The sequence below is a fragment of the Asparagus officinalis genome, chromosome 4, assembly GCF_001876935.1.
Source record: "Asparagus officinalis chromosome 4, Aspof.V1, whole genome shotgun sequence".
Lineage (NCBI taxonomy): Eukaryota > Viridiplantae > Streptophyta > Magnoliopsida > Asparagales > Asparagaceae > Asparagus > Asparagus officinalis.
Window position 1 is genome coordinate 118,833,267 of NC_033797.1, and position 7,920 is coordinate 118,841,186.

Here is a 7,920-nt window from a genome sequence, read left to right on the forward strand (position 1 = left end):
TTCTGTGGTTGATTTATCCAGACTTGACTCGTTGACCTGATTTGGCAGTAAGTCGGATTCCTGATTTGGCAGTAACTCCACTTCTGAGTTCGAGTCCGAAACCGATCTTGATTCGGTCGTGATTCATCCGAGTCCGCTCTTGTTTGGATGACTCGTTGACTCCCCGAACCGTTGGCTTGATTCCGCACGCGAATGGATGCATTCCGTTGCTCGCGTGCGATTCGTTGACCTTGTCGCCTCGTCACTCGATGGTTTGTCGAATCATCGCGCCGAGCTATGCCAAGGGACTTATAAGCAATTTTACATGCCTACAAGATCCTCTGCAGTTTCTTTTGTTACAACTACCCATTTACCACTAATTAGATATTCTTTAGTCTTAGGGATTCTTTAATCAAAACTTTTCTTTAAAAACCAAGCTTATCTCCTCCCCCATCTTGGTCACAAAACTGCAGAGAAAAAAAATGAAAAACAAGAAGAAACCGAAAAAAAAAAAAGAAAGGAAGGAGAAGGGAAACAACAGCTACAATTGAAAGGAAAAAAAAGAATTACTTGATGGGTTTAGCTTTCGGAGTTTCTCTCGAATTTCGGCAAGCATATCTTTTCTCAAATTCTTTTCTAAAAATTTTACCTTCATGCAAGCATTTTCTTATCCTTTAATTTTTTTTTTATTTCCAGGATCTCCTTATCTAAATATCCATGTTTCTTCATAGAAAAATCATGAGGAATAGATTATAGTTTTGAATCCCTAACTAGCTAATGACTTCTCGTTTTGCTTATGTGACATCCTATGTGGCCATAAATGGAAATACCATGAGAAAGTTTCCGATGATCTAAGCGTTCCAAAAGTTACAATCTTTTATTGATTTTGTATATTTTTGGTAATCGACTACATAAGAGAATTTTCTAACAACGAGAATCTAATACTTCAGATATAAAGCTGTTGAAATCATTGAAATTCCTTATATTGATAGAAGAAGACATGCTTGATATTGATATTGAGATCTCAAGCTTTAGTGAGAAGTTGGACATTTACAGGAAAACAGAAATATTTGCTCGTGTCTTGCTAGTATTAGGAGAAAATTTCCTTCTAGTCTCCTGGTGAATTTATGTTGGACGTCTCACCCTTATGTTGTGTAATAAGGTTGCATTTCTACAATAATGTGCGTAGGTTTGATTTGAATATATAACCATAGTTTGTCAAATGTTTGAGAAACTATATAGGTTCGTATCTACAATAAGGTATGTATTGTGTAGATGCCGTCTACAATGACCATAGTATAGTTTATTAATCTTAATCAATGCTTATGGGGAAGTTGTAGCTATTTGTTTGACCTATAAGTTAGTATTCACTGTTTCATTTAAGAAGAGGTGTATATGACCAATGTTGATGGGACTGTTTCATCTTTGTACCAGAAATTGACATCACTTTGAGAAATAGTAGGAGCAGAACTTTGGGTTCTCCCTTCCAATGTCCTGCAACATTCCTTTTAGGTGAACCATACTCATTGTTTCTCCATTGTTATGAATGAGAATAATCTGGGTCAGACATTTACAGATCCTGAATAATAAGGAACAATGCAATGCCGAAAAGAGAGAGTATAGAAATGCATTGATGTAACTTAAGTTAGAAATAACCTTTCTATTATTCTGTTTCTTCATTCGTTGCTTGTCAGTAGTAAGGAAATGTTTCTTTAACTGAGATTTTGTTTCCCTTATTCCCATGCTTTTGAAGACCAAACATCAGCTTATTATTTCCATCATTGTTCAAGTATGGCATGTCCAATAACTATTGGGGATACTCGGAAATTTGTAGCTACAGCTCTGCATCCTCATGTGAAAGTCATGAGAATATAAAGGATAGTTAATTATAAGGACCATAGAGACCATTTTTCCACCTAAATAAACAGAGGTAAATAATTAAGAACACGAATAGATATTCTATTAAGTATGGATCAGAAGGTAATTTGGTGACATCAATCATATGATACATGAATTTTGAATTGTACTTGTTATGAACTCATGAGTTTGGGATGTTCACGTTTTACAAAATATTGTATCATAGGGACTCAAGTGCCTAAATAGGCAAGACTTATTTGGTATGGATAATGGAAATTTCCTGAAATGTCATGATTTGATAAAAACTTGGTTGTGTATATATATATATATATAAAATCACTAAAGGCTCTCTTGTGGTGGCTAGAGAAAGTGTATGTTGTAATTTATACAAGACTCAAGTGAAGGCTTCATATAATTCTTTGAGCGTGGCTCAAGACGGTGACACTCTTAGTTTGTGGCATAGGAGGCTCGGGCACATAAGTGAGAAGGGTTTGCAGATATTGACAAAGAAGCCTCTCATTCCCTTTACCAAAGGTTCGTCACTCATTCCTTGTGATTATTGCTTATTTGGCATACAACATAGAGTTTCTTTTAGTAAGCCTTCTAAAAGAAAAGAAAATATTCTGGATTTGATTTATTCTGATGTTTGTGGTCCTATTGAGGTGGAGTCCTTGGGAGTATTTTGTCACATTTATTGATGATGCATCACGGAAGATGTGAGTCTTCTTGTTGAGGATAAAGGATCAAGTGTTTTCAGTCTTCCAGCAATTTCATGCCATGGTGGAGAGGCGGACATGAAAGAAGTTGAAGTGTTTGTGCACCAATAATGAAGGAGAGTACACTTCCATTGAGTTTAGAGATTATTGCTCCAAACATGGTATTCGGTATCAGAGGACAGAGCCAGATACACCGCAGCATAATAGAGTTGCAGAGAGGTATAACAGGACTATTATGGAGAAAGTCAGATGCATGTTGAAAATGATAAAGTTATCTAAGAGCTTTTGGGTTGAAGCTGTTCGCACTGCATGCTACATAATCAATAGGTCTCTTTCAGTTCCTTTGGGTTTGATATTCCAGAGAGAGTTTGGTCTGGAAAAGATATTTCCTATTCCCATCTGAAGGTATTTGGTTGCAAGGCGTTTGCACACATTCCGAAGAAGAAGAGACAGAAGCTTGATGATAGAACAGCTCATTGTATCTTTCTTGGTTATGGAGAAAATGAGTTCGGCTATAAACTATGGGATCCAGAAAAGAGACAAATTATCAGACGAGTAGATGTGATTTTTCAGGAGGATTAGACTATTGCAGATTTCGGGAGAGCAGAGCAGTCAGAGAGTATTGCTAGTGAGATTCCAAATATGACACCCATTTCATCTCTAGTACAGTTGCATCCTACATATATAGAGCAGGTGCATGATGATGTTGTTGATGATGATGGTCAGACACCAAAGCAGGGAGACGATGATCATGATCATGAGCAGGAGGCTCCTCAGCAGGGGCAACATCACCAGCAGCAGGAGTTTGTAGAGCCACAACTTAGGAGATCAGCTAGAGTGCATCGACCATCCATGAGATATCCTCTTTTAGAGTATTCTTTACTAACAAAAGAGGGGGAGCCTAAAACCTTTCAAGAGGCACATACTTATAAAGACAATGATAGATGGTTTCAGGCTATGAAGGAAAAGATAAAGTCTCTTGAGAAGAACGATACTTATGAGTTGGTGGATTTGCCGAAGGACGGAAAAGCTTTGAAGAATAAGTGGGTGTTCAAGTTAAAAAAGGATGGCTACAAAGAGGTTCAAAAATACAAAGCCAGATTAGTGGTGAAAGGCTTTGGTCAGAAAAAGGGTATTGATTTTGATGAGAATTTTTACCAATTGTGAAGATGACGTCTATTAGAGTTATCTTAGGGTTAGCAGCTAGTTTAGACCTCAAGATTGAGCAGCTTGATGTGAAGACTGCATTCCTTCATGGTGATTTGGAGGAGGAGATCTATATTGAGCAGCCAGAGGGTTTTGAAGTGAAGGGAAAAGAGCACATGTTTTGCAGGTTACAGAAGAGCCTCTATGGTTTGAAGCAAACATCCATGCAGTGGTATAAGAAATTTGATTATTTTATGTTGAGTCACGGCTACCAGGGGACAATTGCAAATTCGTGTGTATATTTCAGGAGAATCTCAGATTCTAGTTTTATTATCCTTTTGCTTTATTTGGACGATATGTTGATTGTTGGTCAGGATAGTCAAATAATTGGTGGGCTGAAGAATGAGTTATTTAAATCTTTTGACATGAAGGATTTGGACTCAGCATGGCGAATTCTTGGTATTGATATTACTCGTGACATGAAAACCAGGAAGTTGTGGTTATCACAGGAGAAATATGTTGAACGGTTACTTGATAGATTCAACATAACAGATGCCAAGTCAGTCAGTACTCCTCTTGCAGGTCATTTGAAGCTTAGCAAGAAATTTTGCTCGACTACAGATGAGGAAAAGAGTGAGATGGAGAATATTCCTTACTCTTCAGCTGTAGGGAGTTTGATGTATGCCATAGTTTGCACTCGGCCAGATATAGCTCATGCAGTTGGCGTTGTGAGCAGGTTTCTTTCTAATCCAAGGAAAATTCATTGGGAAGGTGTAAAGTGGATCTTAAAATATTTAAAAGGCAGTTCCAAATTGTGTTTGAGTTTTGGAGGTTCGAAGGTAGTATTACATGGTTTTGTAGATGCGGATATGGCAGGTGATCTCGATCACAAGAAGTCTATCTCATGTTGGTTGTTCACTTTTGTAGGGGAGCAGTATCTTAGCAGTCTAGATTACAGAAGTGTGTTGCTTTATCTACAACAGAGGTGGAATATATTGTAGCTGCAGAAGCCAGTAAAGAGATAATTTTTTTGAGAAGATTTCTACAGGAGTTAGGCTTACAGCAGGACAATTATCAAATCTTCATTGATAGGCAAAGTACTCTTGATTTGAGTAAGAATTCTACATTTTACTCCAGGACGAAACACATTGATGTGAGATATCATTGGCTTAGAGAAGTTGTTGAGAAAGAGGACCTGAAGTTATAGAAGATTCACACAGATAAAAATCCAGTAGATTTTTTAACGAAGATTGTTTCCAAAGAGAAGACTGAGTTGTGTCGGCGATTGGCCGGCATGAACTCCTGTTGAGGAGTTACAAATTGGCGTACCCCCTCGTTGGGATGAAGGGGAAATTGTTATGGGTACAGCCCAAGATAAGGCCTACATGAGGAGGTCTACATGAATTAGAATTCTATCTATAAGAAGTCTATATGAATTAGGATTCTACGTAGAAGAGGATTTGGAGGATCTATTTGAAATAAGAATAGGTTTGAAGAATTCTATATAAGAGAGCCCTGAGATCAATATTCAGATGAACAGTTTTTTGGGTGAACAGTACTTCTGTGCTACAGTAACCGCAAGTTTGCTACAGTTTCACGAGGAGAGAGAAAAGTTTAGATTTCGGATAGCTCGGGTGTCTAATTACAGTGATTCAAAAGCCGTTATCTTTAGAACGACGACGCTATTGAAGGTACGGTGCTAATTTCTCCATGGGAGTTGAAGATTTTTGGTGAGAATGATTTTAGGGTTTTAGTGCCCTAGAGGTAACACTGTATCTTTCTCTTGTGATTTAATCTTTAAGTTCAGGTGTAACTTGGAGGGATTGTACTCTTGATTTATAGTAAAATATTTCTCTCTAGATTGCCCCATAGACGTAGGCACAATTTTCCAAATCACATTAGATCTTGATGTTTGCTTGCTTGTGGTATTTTCATTGGTGTCGTTATTTATTTAGTATTTAATTACACAGATTAATCTCCATAAAATCCGCAACACCGTCCCCTCTTTCGTTCGGTTCCTTTACCTTCGAGCAGCACAATCTCACACAAGGCTCTTGGTATATATGGAAGCCCTTGGAGGAAAGTGTTGTGTGAGGTGACACTGGTTCCTCCAAGAGCGATCCGCCCATGGAAGCTAACATACAAGAAATTCACATGGGAAAGTATTGCTAGGAATAATGATAATAAAGTTTTCAATATTTTAGTTGATGATAAGAATAATAAAGTTTCAACTGAAACTTTACCGATTAAACTAGATTAGCATAGGAAGTGAGTGATTTAGCTACTTTGAAAAAATTGGGAACAAATATTGTATTTTACTCACATGCTGATGTGGATACATTTTTTTACTTGAACAAATGGTGACACCATCTTTATTTTTTTAGTTTTAACAACAACTATGTTGTGAACAAATATTGTATTTTACTCACATGCTGATGTGGGTACATTTTTCCACTTGAACAAATGGTGACTTTCACTCTTTCAATTCATTTTCAGTTTGCCAAGCATCACATTAGGTAGAGGAAGATGAGATACAATATATATGTGAATGAAAGACAGTGGATGGTTAAATACCAAATATGAGGCAACACCAATGTTTGCATGGTTTTTTTCTCTCCTGAATACTCATCTCACAGTATAATATAAAGAAAAATTCATACATGCAAGAGAAAAAGAAGAAAAAGAAAAAGAAAAAGAAAAAGAAAAAATGGGTACATTGTATATGCGTTGGGTGTAGGTTCAGATTTAGTGTTGGGAGAAGGTTTAGGGACACGTCGCCACTCCAAATGCTGAGTGAGAGGGATAGCCGCCTACAATTTTTCAGTATAAAATGATATATAGAGAAAAAATAAATTTACTTAACCATCAAAAGTTTGGCTTATTTAGATATATTACACCAAAAACTTTTCAAAAATGCTACATAACACCAAAAAGCTAGGCTAAATATCATAGAATTTCCTTATCTCTAGATGGTTATTAGATAACCCTCACAACTTTCAAAATATCAGAATATCCCCCTTAAGTTAGGGGCTTTAAGAAAACTCAATCCCCCTAGCAGTGTAAGTAGTCATTTTTACTACCAAAAGTATCCCATGTGTATTTTACTCAGCTATGCAAAAATTGTGTTTGATATTTGTCTTGTTAGGATAGCTTTTTGATAAAATCCTAAACTTAAAGGTGTTTTTAATAACTCATAATGAGGGGTGGTTGGGTTCTTATATTTAGCCAAAAACGTATATGTCATCAAGTTAGGTGTTTTTTTTTTTTTTGTTTTTGGGGGGGGGGGGGGTTGCGAAAATCTAGTGTTTAAGAGATATTATTTATTTTTTTTTTTTTGGTATTTTATCTCTTGCCGAGCAAGGGGTTATGTAAAAAACTTAAGTTATAAAACACTTAACGAAAATGTAAAGCCTAAAACATTTTCTTTTAACTATTTTTGCAAAAACTAATCAATCTTTCAAAAGGTTCAATTCTTCAAGTCTGCATTTCATTCTAAATTTTTGAGTCACCAAAGTTTGGTCTCTTAAACATGACTTTTTCCAAATAACTAGTATAATGCAAGTGCATTCCACGTGTCCATACTTCTTTTTATAAATATTCTATTGACATGAAAATGATAAAGTGACTCGAAGGGAAAAAAAAAATTAGATTAAAGTATTAGAAAGAATTTTTAGTGTTTGCTATAATAGTAAAATGGACAAATTTTGAAAAACGACCGTATTTTGTATTTAATGGGCAAAAACGACTGCTTAACAAAAAAATTAGCAAAATCGACCATTTTTTGCACGGGACTACTAGTCCCGTGCAAAAAAGGGTCGATTTTCACCCGACGCCCATCTTCTCCCCTAGCCTCCTCAATCCTCAGAATTTTCACCTGACACCCATCAAAACCCCTGGCCTCTTCCATCCTCAGAATACCATGGCCTCCTCCTCCTTCCTCTCTCCCTTCCCTTCTCCAATCCCAACAAAACCCATCAAAACCCATCTTCTCCCCTTCACATTCAACCCCTCCTCCCCCCTCAACAAGCCCAGGCCCCCTCCTACAGATCCTCCCCCTCACCCCCTCCGACGTCAAGCTCATCCTCAAGCTCTCCTACTCTGGCCCCCTCCTCCAGACCCTTCCCCTCACCCCCTCCGACGTCGAGCTCGTCCTCACCCCTCCAAATCTGTAACTTCTTGCAGCAAATCAGGAGCCCATCAAGCGAGCTCGAGACCACGAGAC